We start from the raw sequence: 14388 nt of genomic DNA on the forward strand, positions 1-14388 counted from the left end.
TGGACTCATATAAACACTAAAGCAGTGTTAAAAGTAACACTGAAGCAGAGTTGAAGTTAATGAGATAATTAAGAAGTTAATTGAGTTATGATTGACCATTATTGAAGACACCTGATGTTAACAAGCAGAATCACCAAACTAGAAAATCAAAATTTGTGTATCACCATTATAGTGTTCAGTGTTTGCTTTAGTTAGGATCTTGACCCTTCAGTTATTATCTTTAGATTTTATGTGGCTGTATCATACAGACAGACCACAGCAAAGGCAATCATGTGTGCCATTGATTGTGATTTGAGCTATTTGTTATAGAGTGACCTGAATGCCTGAGTTTAAGTTTCTTTACTGCATACATAAATTAAGTGAAAAAGAAAAGTAAGCAACCCAGCATTTCTGACATAGTATGACATGTTTTTAATAGTTAGTTCTACGTTAAAAAAAAAAGTAATCTTTTGTTTGGACACACAGACATCAGGAATCAGCGTGAGCATCACAACAACGGTGACCATCAAAAAAGCATGTTGTAGCCAATAAAAACTCATCCATGGCTCCCATCATGCATTGCTGCATGAATAAATTATGAGCTGAACTGTCTTTTTAACTTTTTATTCTAACTATATTTTATTTTTGCTGTTTTTATGTTCATTTTTTGTATCTAGTTTTGTGATGTTCAGAGTTGGTCTGTTTATCTGAATATGTTGTTTGTCACCGTTGTTGAGATTCATACGTTGATTATTGTTATCTGTGTGTGCCTAAAATTAGAATTCTTTAATAAAGAAAAAAACAGATTCACTTGCAAGAGATACCTACAAAATGTATAGAAAATACAGATTTGTTCATTGTGGAATCAAAGCTGTGACAATCAATAATGGAAGTTATACTTTGAGAAAAGACTGTAAATGAGTTCAGTGCTTCATGTCAAACAACGATTACATTAAAACATAATCATCACCAGGCAATGCTTTTTGCTCTTGGTTTGACAAACAAACTTTAAAAGTAAAAAGTTACAAGCCAAGATCCCAACTAAAGCAAACACTGAACACTATAATGGTGATACACAAATTGTGATTTTTCTCGTTTGTGATTCTGCTTGTTAACATCAGGTGTCTTCAATAATGCTAAATCATAACTCAATTAACTTCTTAATTATCTCATTAACTTCAACTCTGCTTCAGTGTTACTTTTAACACTGCTTCAATGTTTATATGAGTCCACACTCATAGTGTTAAATTAACACTGGGGAGTGTTAAATTAACACTGGGGATTTTGCTGTGTATCCCTTACAAAAAATAAGTTTATTCAAGTGTGCTATTAGTATACTTCTTTTAAACTAAAATAGGAAAGTATACTTTTAGTTTACTTTGTATGTACTTTTCAGAAATGCTCTTTATGTACTTCTCAGAAATATACTTAAAATTGCGTTTAAGCATACTTATAATTACAAAAAGTCTAAATATATTTGAGCTATACTCCTAGAATCTGTGTCTTCATTGTTTTATTGTAGAGGGTGCTAGTATGCATGCATCTGTACAAAATTTTCAGAAATACACAAGTGAAGAAGAAAAAGAAACACAACCTACCAGGCACAGTACATCAATGTGACGTCGGGAAGATGTTGGACTCCAACTAATCCAACATTAGTCAGACGTCATATTTTGGTTGAAAATTAAAGTCGGGTTGACATCTAAACCCAACTTTGTTTGACGTCAAACTCCGACATCAGACAGATGTTTAATTTTGGTTGGAATAAGCACCACACTGCAACAAGGGGTGAAATGCATGGATGCACATTAAATATCTCAAGGTCTCAGCAGAGGAGGATTAAACAACTCCACAAACAGCATTACCAGCTTCACGTATTACTAACCAGACTGACTTTATTTCTGTCTACAAAAGCTCTTATTGAAAATTAACAGGGGTTTGACTCTAATGTGTTTAATTTCCATAACAGCATAACAGTTTAACACCATAACAGTGATTAGTGTTACCATTAGTTGAGCTCTTAACACTTATTATATGTTTTGTCTGTTGTGGTTGCTGTGACAGTTTGTTTGTTGAGCACATTTGCAGCATCAAAGAAAGCTGAAGTGACATGCGATTAAGTGATGGCTGTTACTTGTTAATGGTTTTGTAATCATCATGCAATAACCTGATTCGTTGATGGTTTTTTAATCTAACAATTACGTTGTTCCATTAGTACATTCATATTACAAACCCTGTGTTTCTGCCACATGAGATCCAGTGGCATTATAACAATCAGTTAAAATCTTTTAACAAACATGAGCTCAAAAAACGTAACCTTCGCTGACACACACAGACATCAACAATCAGTGTATGAATCTCAACAATGGTGACATGTTTCATGCGGCATGCATGGTGGGAGCCATATGCTTTATACTATGGTGGCTCCCAGCATGCATTGCTGCATGAAGCACGTCACCATTGTTGAGATTCATATACTGATTATTGATGTCTACGTGTCTCGAAAGCTTTATCTCCCAAAATGTATTTAGAAATAAAAATTCTGAATGTCTGATTTGAGGGAAGAAAGTAGTGTCTCTTGAATATTGGTCATTAATAATAAACAACCAATTTGGATCAATGACGATAAAAATAATTTTTCTTCATGATGATACAAACTATACCACCTTATATTTGATTATGGCTCCTTTTATAACGAATTATGTGTTTTGGTAAACACTATTACAGGAACCACAAACTTACTAAGTTTAGAGTACATTTTCAAATAAAACATCAACATCTAAACCTCTGTACATTCTCAAAAATAACTTCTATAGACGTCTGACAGAAACAAAGTCAAACTGGTTAGTAATAAGTGAAGCTGGCAATACATGTACTGCCATGCATTTCACCATTTCTTTATGTTTTTTATTTATTTTATTTTTTTTTTTGGGGGGGGGGATTATTCCAGCCAAAATTCAGCATCTGCCCAACATTGGAGCTTGACGTCAAACATTCGTTGGATTTAGACGTGAACCCAATTTACATTTTCAACCAAAATCCAACGTCTAACCGCTATTATTATGTTTGAGATATCAATCACTGGTCGATGACCATAATGTTTGTATAAACTGTAGGTAACAACTGGTAAAATGTACAGTTAAAGTAGTTAACAGTGTGTAGTTAAAGTGTGCGTAGCCTGCATCTATCAACTTTTTTTTTTGTAACTTACCCACATAAACATGTTTAAAAAAAGAATCCATGAAGCTAGAATGAAATGTTTTTGTTTACAAGCAGATACACTGTTCTTTCTTTGTATGTTGTGCATGCTCAGATATTCATGTAACAAAATGTATACAAATTCAAACCTAAATAGGGACATAGTATGATATAAATTTCACTTAAAGAAAACTTATGAGTATACTTGCAGTATAAGTGTACAAAGTATTTAATTAGTAAACTATCAGCAAATCAAGTTCACTTTTATTATAATTGCAGTACTATAAACATAGAGGTAAACTAGTTGTGTACTCAAAGTTTGCTACTGTTATGCTTAAAGTATTTTTAAAAGTATATTTTATATACTAGAAAGTGGGCCGATTTAGTCCCAAGGAATATTGAAACAGTACACTTACAAGTATACTACTCCCACATAGCAACATTTTGTCGGCCCAGATTTGGCCCACACCTGGCACCCGTGGAAATATGATCTGGCCCACATGCAGCGTGGAATGATGGCACTTGGGCAGGCCGCTCCTGTTTGCCAGATTTGAGCCACAAATAGGCCATAGCAATGCCACATGTCAGCCAAGAGTAAAGAAATTAACCAGAACTGGACCTTATCTGAGCAACAAAACCTTTGTATATATTAAATATGAAGTAATTTCAGCCTTAATAAGCCTGTAAGCAAGCAGAATCACTGAAGGAAAGAAAAGAACAGAAAAAAAAAACGCAAGAACTACAACTGACTTCAGCCACAACCTTAGATGAAATCAACTGAAGATAAAAGAAGACATTCAATCTCTGGAGATCTCACCACAAACTGCATTACCAGCTTCACTTATTACTAACCAGATTGACTTTATTTCTGTTAGACATCTACAAAAGTTTTTATTGAGAATTAACAGAGGTTTAACTCTAATGTGTGTCACCATAACAGTGATAAGTGTTTCCATTAGTTGCGCTCTTAACTCTTATTCTATTTTTTGTCTTTTTTGGCTGCTGTGACGGTGTGTTTGTTAAACACATTTGCGGCATCAAAGAAAGCTAAAGATAATTGAGGTCAGGTGATGGCGGTTATCAGTTGATGATTTTATAATCGTCATGAAACAGGCTGATTTGCTTTCTTTTATGTAACAATTGTTTTATTAATATATTCACGTCACAAACCATGTTTTTCTGCAGCATGGGGTCCACCAATATTACAACAATAAGTTACAAGATTTTAACGAGCATTAAAGGTCAATCTATGATGATACACACAGACATCAACAGTAAGAACATGAATCTCAACAATGGTAAAAATCATATGTACTTTGCTGCAATGCATGCTTGGTACTAGCATAGTACAAAACTCCCAGCATGCATTGCAACATGAATAAATTATGCATCTGAATTGTCCTATTATTATGTTTAATTCTAAATATTTGCTTATTTTTTTTGCTGTTCTGAATTAAAGTTCTGAATTAATCACTTTATCTAAATATTTTTAAGTGTCACCATTATTGAGATTCATGTGCTGATTGTTTATATCTGTGTGTGTGTCAACATAGGTTAAGTTTTTTGAGCTCATGTTTGTTAAAAGATTTTAAGTGATTGTTATAATACTGCTGGATCTCATGTGGCAGAAACACAGGGTTTGTAATATGAATGTATCGTTGGAATGACATAATTCTTAGATTTAAAAAAAAATACAATGAACCAGTGTACTTCATGATAATTATAAGACCATCAACAGATAACATCCATCAATTGATAACATGTCACCCCAGCTTTCTTTGAAGCTTCAAATGTGTTTAACAAACACACTGTCATAGCAGCCAAAAAAGTCATAAATAATAGTAATGGCCGATTCGTGAACGAATCGTTCAATTTAACCGGTTCTTCTTAGTGAACCGGTTGAACCAGTTCACCAAATCGAACTGAATCGTTTGAAACGGTTCACGTCTCCAATAAGCATAAATCCACAAATTACTTAAGCTGTTAACTTTTTTAACGTGACTGACAATCCCTCTGAGTCAGAATAAACCAATATCCCGGGGTAATCCATTTACTCAAACAGTACACTGAATGAAATGCTGTGAAGACCGAACTGAAGATGAACACCGAGCCGAGCCAGATAATGAACGAACACGCCCACTGCTGGAGCAGTTCTCGTTCTCGAGTCAAGAACCGGTTGCTTCGGTTTTCGGATCACCAGTACACTCAACCGAGAATCGTTTCTGTCGGATGCGTCCGATTTGAGAACCGATGAGCTGATTCTCGTTCTCGAGTCAAGAACCGGTTGCTTCGGTTTTCGGATCACCAGTACACTCAACCGAGAATCGTTTCTGTCGGACGCGTCCTAATTGAGAACAGATGAACTGATGATATTGCGCATGCGTGTAATTTTGTATTTTGTTAAACATCGGAAAGTTTGATAAAATAACTATATTTTATTTTGATTTTTTTTTATTATTATTATTTTTTTAGATTAATGTTTCCAATCTGTATATTGTATATAATGTATAGGCCAAATGGGTTTTCAGGGAAGTTGGACAATAATTAAGACTTATGTTTAATATAGGAATAAGGGATGATTTATGAGATATCTGTACTGTATTTATAGTTAATGATGACACATTCACAAATTGAGTTTGTAGTAAACAGAACATGAACACGAGTAGAGCAGCTGATGACACTGAACTGCAGCACATGCCGGTTAGAGCGATTCTCGTTCTCGAGTCAAGAACCGGTTACATCGGTTTTCAGATCATCAGTACACTCAACCGAGAATTGTTTCTGTCGGATGCGTCCGAATTGAGAACCGATGAACTGATGATACTGCGCATGCGCGATTCAGCGTGAAGCCACTCACACAGCATGTCTGAACCGTAGGGATTCTTTTGTTGATTGATTCTGATTCTGTACTAGTAATGTTATGAGCGCGGGTATTTCGAGGGCTTGGATGAAGGGCAATCTGGCGAAACGTAAGTTAATTTAATAACAAATACATCGCAATGGATTATGTTTAGTAAGTGGATCATGGTTTCTGCGCTGATGACACCTAATTTATTTACTTAATATCTTCAAGACTTAAATCCTCATATGCACATTATTGCTGTTACTGTATTTAGGTGTTGTTGCAAAACTCAAATGTAAACTTTTCATGATTATGAGGTTTTAACTGACTAAAGTTATGATTACTAACTTTATATATTTGAATGTTTGATAGACGTGACGCCATTACGTCGAGCGTGAAAGAACCGATGAACCGGTTTTTTCAACCGGTTTATTGAATCGAACCGTCCGAAAGAACCGGTTCGCGGAAAAGAATCAAACTTCCCATCACTAATAAATAAGTACATATTAAGAGTTAAGAGCCCAACTAATGGTAACACTAATCACTGTTATGGTGAAACCCATTAGAGTTAAACCTCTGTTAATTATCAATAAAAATCTCTGTAGATGTCTAATAGAAATAAAGTCAATCTGGTTAGTAATAAGAAAAGCTTGTAAAGCTGTTTGTGGAGTTGTTTAATCCTCCTCTGCTGAGGTCTTGAGGGATTTAATGTCTTCTTTTATCTTAAGTTGATTTCAGCTAAAGTTGTGGCTGAAGTCAGTTGTAGTTGTGTTTCTGCTCTTCTCTTTTTCTGGTCTCTTCTTTCCTTCAGTGATTCTGCTTGTTAACAGGCTTATTAAGGCTGAAATTACTTCATATTTAATATACACATATTTTGTGGCTCAGATAAGGTCCATTTCTGGTTAATTTCTTTACTCTTGGCTGACATGTTGCATTGCTATGGCCTGCTTGTGGCTCAAATCTGGCAAACAGAAGCGGTCCTCGTAAGTGCCATCATTCCATTGAATTACCTTCAGAAGATCCAGATGTTGCAATATCATGTTGAAAATGTGTATTGTGCATTTTTCCCAGTTTTTGAGAAAGGAGAATGTGTTAGTGTAACAGGACTGAGTGATAATATGGGGTCATGACTAAAATGTGTGTTTCATCTCAAATGTTATAGATTTATTTTGATATAAATGTATTTAAATCACAGACAGGATGTTTGTACACAAAAATGCAAAATAAAAATATTTCTGCAGGATTTTAAACAATTTCCTGTTAAAATGTAGAATTAGAGATTGGGGATATGTAACAAATGCTATTTATTTATTTTTTGGTAGGTATTTTTGATAATTTTAAATTATATATTTAAAATTTGAAGTTAGATTCATGTGCAGGACACTATGCCTAATAATAAAATAGTATAGTTCATTTCCATGCCTAATTGTACACATACACAGCAAAGTCCCCAGTGTTAATTGAACACTCTGAGTGTGGACTCATATGGTCCGTGTACCTTCGTATAATTCGTTTTTTAATTTAATATTGAAATCTGAAAAATGAAAAAAACGGCACATTTTTCGTTTTTCATTCTTCGAACAAAACGAAAAATCAAGACTTTGGCTTCATTTTTCCGTTTTTACGTTCAGGGACAGAAAACGAATAAACAACTTGAATATTCGATCCCTACATGTGGGCGGGAATAAAACGCCCCTCTCCGCTGATTGGTCAACCAAACATTACAAGATAATAATAGTTCTAAAAACATGATAAGAGTCCTACGGTTTCTTAACGTGTTTATTTCTACTACATTTTTATCTCTTTCTCTTCATCAAACAGCCAGATCAAAGAATAGCTTGACACAAACCATACAGAGGCAGCGCCTTTTGGTCCTTTGGCACATGACTGCTTTATTATAGTATCCACATCTATCAAAATCTGTCTGGCAAAGCTGCGCCGCACGGCAGCGCGGGGGAGAGAGGTGCAGAACACTTTCAGTTTATGTGAACATCTAGTTATAACTTTTGTTTTAGACAATATGCTGCATTTTGAACTATGGAGGAACTTAAATAAACCTGATTATCAGTTGTTGTTGTTTTTTATTTTATTTTTATTTTATTTTACCTTTTGTATGTCATATTTAATGTTAAATTTTTACATAAAAAAACATTAGAATAATATGACAATAGGCTGTTACCAATTAAATCAGTATTCAGAGATATAGACCCTGTGTCTGAAGATACTTTTATAGATGTATTTAAAGTTTAATGCTGATCAGACAGGCATTTAAATATCAATTACAAATGTATAATGATTTAAGATTAATGTTTTATACAATTTTTAATACAGAAATATGAAAAAAAAAAAAAAATTTAATGAAATGAAAATGATACCTGAATTATGAAAGTAATATCACCACTAGATGGCAGTAATTCATTGTGTTAATAAAAAAGCCTTTTATTCAATCTATTCGTTCAAAATGCTTCATTAACTGATTCAGAAATAAAATCAAGTTGCTGTCTATAATAATTAGTCAGTGAATTGTTGTCTATAATAATGGATCTTTCAAAGACTGTGATTCTTTAAGGAAAGATACACCATTCTGTGCTCGTACTGTGAGTCACACAGCGCTTCTGTGAAGTGGGCAGCGAAAATAAAAATGTTCTGTGCTATCAGTTAGATGGCCAGTACCCAATATGAATTAAATAAACTCAGCTTGTCTAAAACTACCTATGTTCACATAAATGAATAGTGTTCTGCGCTTTACATTCTCCCCACGCTGCAGTGCACATAGAAGTTGTGAGCGCAGGTGCGAGGTATATTAATATTCACATGATAAACTAAATGTTTCACTGGTAGGTTGCAAAATTTATGCCTACACAAAAGAAAGTTCTGTAGGGTTTGCCTCGGTACGGTTTGTGTCAAGCCATTCGTTAATCTGGGCTGCGTTTCTCAATAACGATCGATTTTAGCGCTGAAGACCATTTTCTACGAGTCATTTTACGATCGTCCGTTATTGTTTCATGTGCGTTTCGAAAAAAATGCACTTGACACAGTCGCACGTAAAATCAGGTTCTGCGTGCTTTAAGTGCTACTAAGGAGTCTCTATCCGTTTGTCAAGTGATGAAATGTCATCTTATAGAATGGCTTGGAATTGTAGTAGGCCTACACAATCGTTTATTGAAATGTTTACCTAATATCTCTGCGTTCCAGATAACTCGGATATAATAACAATTATATTATATTATATTATATTATATTATATTATATTATATTATATTATATTATATTATATTATATTATATTATATTATTATGGTATAGTGTATAGTATTATACTTTACATAATAATAATAATAATAATAATAAATATATATATATAGAGAGAGAGAGAGACGTGATTTTCAGGTCCAATACATATAGCTGTTTTTCTTGCACGTCAGCAAGTTATTGACAGAACCCCACCCCCCAAGCATATGTCCTACATTACTTATTTTATTCATTTTTTGTTCAATCATTTAATTTAGATGTATTTTACATTTTTTCTGCACTTTTTAATTTTTTAATAATAAAAAATAACGTGCATTGTAAGAAGAAAGATTTATGCGGTCACCTGCAGGGCAATCAGTAGATTAGAAATTAAACTTTATTCAAGTGCAATGTGATTATAAGAATTTGATTGCACTTTATTATACATTTCTTTACTCGTTTTTGTAAATAATAATAATAATAATAATAATTATTATTATTATTATTATTATTATTATGTAAAGTATAATATTATTCGTATAATGCAATATAGGCTAATATGATAAAATATATTATATTGTATACGAGTTTGTAGCAGAAATGAGTCGAATCAGACAAATCAAAGAGTCTATCAGAGCTGTGTGCATTGACACATGAGCTGAATTCCTCAGGAAGTCATAAATCAGTTCTAGTGCCACAAGAACCAAGCAAGATAACCAACCAACCAACTTGTTCACACAACAGCTTTCAACATTAACACCAATAGAACAATTATTAACAATTTTAATTCGAAGAAGAGATTGTCAAATTTATTGTTCGTGATTGAAATGCAACGCTGGACATCACATGTAAACCCAGGAGATCAAGTTAAAAACTTGCATTGACTTCCCCCCCCCCCAGCCAGTGAAACCAGACTGAAATTCCTAAGGGGGAAGGGCTTTAAACCTTTGTCTTCACAGAAAAGTCCCTTTGCCAGAGAATGGCAAAGAAACTGCTTTTTATACATTATATATGGACCAGAATGAACTCAAAAAGACTTCTAAATGAATCGTTCCATTGCTTAACTCCATATTCATTTATGTGTAACCCACACATTTGACTATCATGTATAATCACTTATTGTGTATGTCTTTTGATAACTATAGGATACATAGTCATGTCTAGTATTGACATAATCGAATTTTCTTGCTTGATATTGTCCTGACAATCATTTATTTGTAAAATATATCATAATCATGTTATAGGAATCATGTCCAAAATTAGACCCTGTGAAGCAAGAACCACATGCTTGGTAAGATAAACAAATGATTTATGATACCCCAGACTCAAGACCATATCTGATTGGTCAAGGCAACATTTGAGGGGTGGCCCACAAGGAAGTTTTAAATACTTTGGACCCCATGAAATTTTGCTTTTAGTTCTAGTCTAGCTGCTGCTATTAGCCATGTCGGCTTTTAGTCTAGCATTGCTTGTGCTATCAGTCATGCGGGCTTTTAGTTCCAGCCTTGCTCGTGCTATCAGTCATGCCTGCTCTTAGCTTTTAGCTTGTAGCTTTGCTACCTAGCTTTAGCTTGTAGCATCTAGTCATGCGGTTAGCCATCATTGTTCTTTGAGCGCGGTTCCAGCGTGCCTGCCTGCTGCTACTATGCCACAATGAGAAGGAACACAACCTAGTCTCGTCAAACTTTATTTCTTTTCTTTTCCGTTTGAGAGTTTCGTGTTCTGAGTTAAGTTTTGTAACGTCGAGTCTCCGACGCCTGACCTCGGATGCCCGTTCAACTTCGACCAGCGCACACGACTCTGTACTTTGAGCCAATGCCCAACAACCACGGGCTTCCCAAGACGTCACTTCACTACTGAACTTCCAGCCAATCAGCGACACCGGGATACCCCTTTCAACTGGAGTCCCTTTCACAGGAAACTAAGGCAACGTATCCCCAGATATTTGTTGTGCTGGTGTATCTAATATAATTTTAGTCACATTGAGGAACTCAATGCGAGCGCTAATTACGTGATTGATGGTTGTTCATGTCTATGCAATTTAACGTATTGCTGTAAACTTGGGATTCCATATTTCCATTCTCTTAAACTCATCTTTCCCTAACTTTCGACCTTCCTGCAACTTGTGTGAATGTGTGTGTGCGTGCGTTTATGTGTTAGATTAGTTTATATGTCCTAGATTTATCTAATAAAGCCTTATTCATATTGAAAAGAGAAGTATCTTGTGTTTTGTGCTTACAAGTTAATGTCTTAAACTGCCGATCTTGTTACTGTGCTAATTGATAGTGTTTTCACTATAGTTTGGATATTAGTATCCAGCGCAGATTTGATGTTAAACGGCTCGTTCACTGAACCGCAGGCGCGTCTCCGTGAACAGCCGTGAAACAGTGATTCTGTTCAAATTCCCTTTAAAATCTTAAATGATTCCCTTTGAGCTAAATTGACCTGTTTCCCTTACATTATAATGGTGGAGAGAATGCGGGCAGTTTAATCTAGTTTAATCCAGTTTAATTGTGAGCATAAACCAAGTTATTTAATCTTTGATTTTGCTAAAGGAATGAAAGATGAGAAGATTGCGAGACCGGAGTATGTAGGTGTGTGTTTGTGTGATGCGTGACGAAAGCAGTGCGCCCCAACCCCCCCCCCCCCCCCGCTTGAATGAAAGGAGCTAGAAGAGACTTTAACTCAAGTCCGTCTCTTCTATGTTTACAGCAGTAAGTGAACTTAAAAGTAAACATCTGAGATCGTACAATAAGGTAGAAATTGAGCGTGTTCCTCATTTGTGTAATGCCTTGTTTTATAGCTGTTTTGATTTCACTGCGTGTTCCAGTGTCTCAAACGCTATCTCAGTCACTGTTTGCTGAACGGAGCTAAACTGTTAGTGTTTCAAAAGGGATATAAATCGGTGAATAAAGAATAGTTTTGAGCGGGTCCCTCAATCTATTTATCAAAGTCCCCGTATTCATATTTCATATAGTTTGATTGCCAGTGCGTGTTCCACTGCCGAATCAAATTTGATATTCGACTCCCCTAAGTTAACGTTAAACATTAGAGAACAATGTTTGTCCATTTGTATCCGTTCACAAAGTGAATGCAATCTCGCGTAACACTGCGTGTGTCCGAGAGTAATTTGAATGGGAGTGTTTTAAAAGCTTGATCAAGTAAATTTTAACTGTGTACCAACAGCGAAGGAAAACTTTTATGTTTGGGTCCAGAAAAACTGGCACGGAGAATCAAATTGCTGAGATTGATATAATAACTACAGCAGGAAGCTGCTATTTGAATTAAGATAAATTTAACTCTATACAAACTGAGAGTTTAAGTGCCACATCGCAAAACCAACTGAAAGGCGGTGTTGTTATTTGTACAGTGTTGAAATGAGCCGACATTTCATGTAACATGCTTAACTGTATTTGCAACAATGCAATGATTCATGTGCTAATCCACTAGAATGTGTTTTGGTCGCCATAGTGACGACCGTGACCCGGAAGCCTAACGTACTTCCGGAGCAACTCTGAACTGTGCATGCGCAGCGCACAAACTCTGCGGTGTCGCTAAGCTAACGAAACCATTGCATTTACATTGAAGTCTATACTAAAGACACTAGCCTCAAAGGTTAGCTGTTAGCATTACCATCCAGTGGTAGAATAATGTGTGTTTGGGCAACGCTGATGTGATTTAACCATTTTAAACATCTTAACTAACACTTGTTAGTCTCTTTTTTTTATCGCTCTCTTTTCTCACTAGACCACTTATTTTCATTTTACTAGAAAGGGAAATACTGACTCACAATTATTAATTGTCAAATTGAAATTTAATTGAAACATTAAATTTATTTGGAAGCATTTAAAATTTCCCTCTCAGATCATTTCATATGATCTTTTATTTCTAGTATTCTCTTTTGGGTCTAATTATTTTAGGAATGAATAAGCCTTGAACTTTGGAAGTTAAGTAAACTTATTCTTCCTAATTTATTTATTACCCATCTGAATATATGCTATTCAGACCTTTACTTATTTGAATGCGTTTTACCCCTCTTCCTGTTTTGGTTATACACTTAACCACTATTGTTTTACGTATTGATTTCCTCTTTTTAATTTCATTTTTGCATATTTTGCCCATTTATTAATTTTTTTAATTTTACTTTTTCTTACCATTTCTTTACTTTGTGTATCCTAGCCTGGGAACGACAAACCTGAGCCCTAAAAGGAGACATTGTTATCCCTCACTACGAGTTCAAATAAATTAGAAAGACAACTCTCTTTCACTTAAAGTTTATTTTGTTTGATTAGTTGTGCAGCAACTTACACAATGCTCTCCTTGTAGTTGAGATAACCACTATTGAGACTTACCATCTCCGTCCTCTCTCTCCTTTACTTTCCTCTTCTCTTTTTACATTTGTAGGACATGTAAGAACCATCAATCAATTCTAAGTGAAGTAAATACACAATCGTGCCAAAGACGACGAATCATCCTTATGAATTTGATTGTAATCATCCTCTCATTTGTTCTTCCTAACCTCCCTACATTTGGAAACGCAATCCAAGTTTTAGCATCTCATCCAACGTTGAGATCAATTTAATAGAGATACGTGTTGAACAACTGTCGCCTTCGCAGCCTCCCTGGTGAGCGATCCAACTGAAAGGTGTACGGTGTCAATCCTGTCAGACTAAGAAAAGAGATATCAGAATTATTATTGTATTCTTTTCTCCAAAGAAAGAAATATAATAATATTGTTTACGTTTTGATAACATTTAATTGGAAAAAATAATTTTCCTCATTTGAAAAACAGAAATTTTGCTTGTCATTTGAATTTGTTTTTCACCTCTGTCTCTCTTTTCCTCTTCCTCATTAGAGTGACAAAGTCTTCGCATCTCTAGTCTACTTAGACACCCTGAGACCAACACAGTCATCACCACATTTCACTAGTGGTTCACAATCACTGATACAACACTTAGTTGTCCCACCACACATAGGCTTTTACTCCACACAGATCTGTGTCAGTCTCTCTTCTCCCCAGCGTGCCAACATGCCGCAGACTGCAGACCCCATTTCCCATGGGGAAGATGTGAACATTTGGCTGAGAGGCATAACAGACAGCCTCACTCCAAAGACATTTGAACTGTTATTATTTTTAAT

This window comes from Carassius auratus, unplaced genomic scaffold, assembly GCF_003368295.1.
Source record: "Carassius auratus strain Wakin unplaced genomic scaffold, ASM336829v1 scaf_tig00215941, whole genome shotgun sequence".
Taxonomy (NCBI): Eukaryota; Metazoa; Chordata; class Actinopteri; order Cypriniformes; family Cyprinidae; genus Carassius; species Carassius auratus.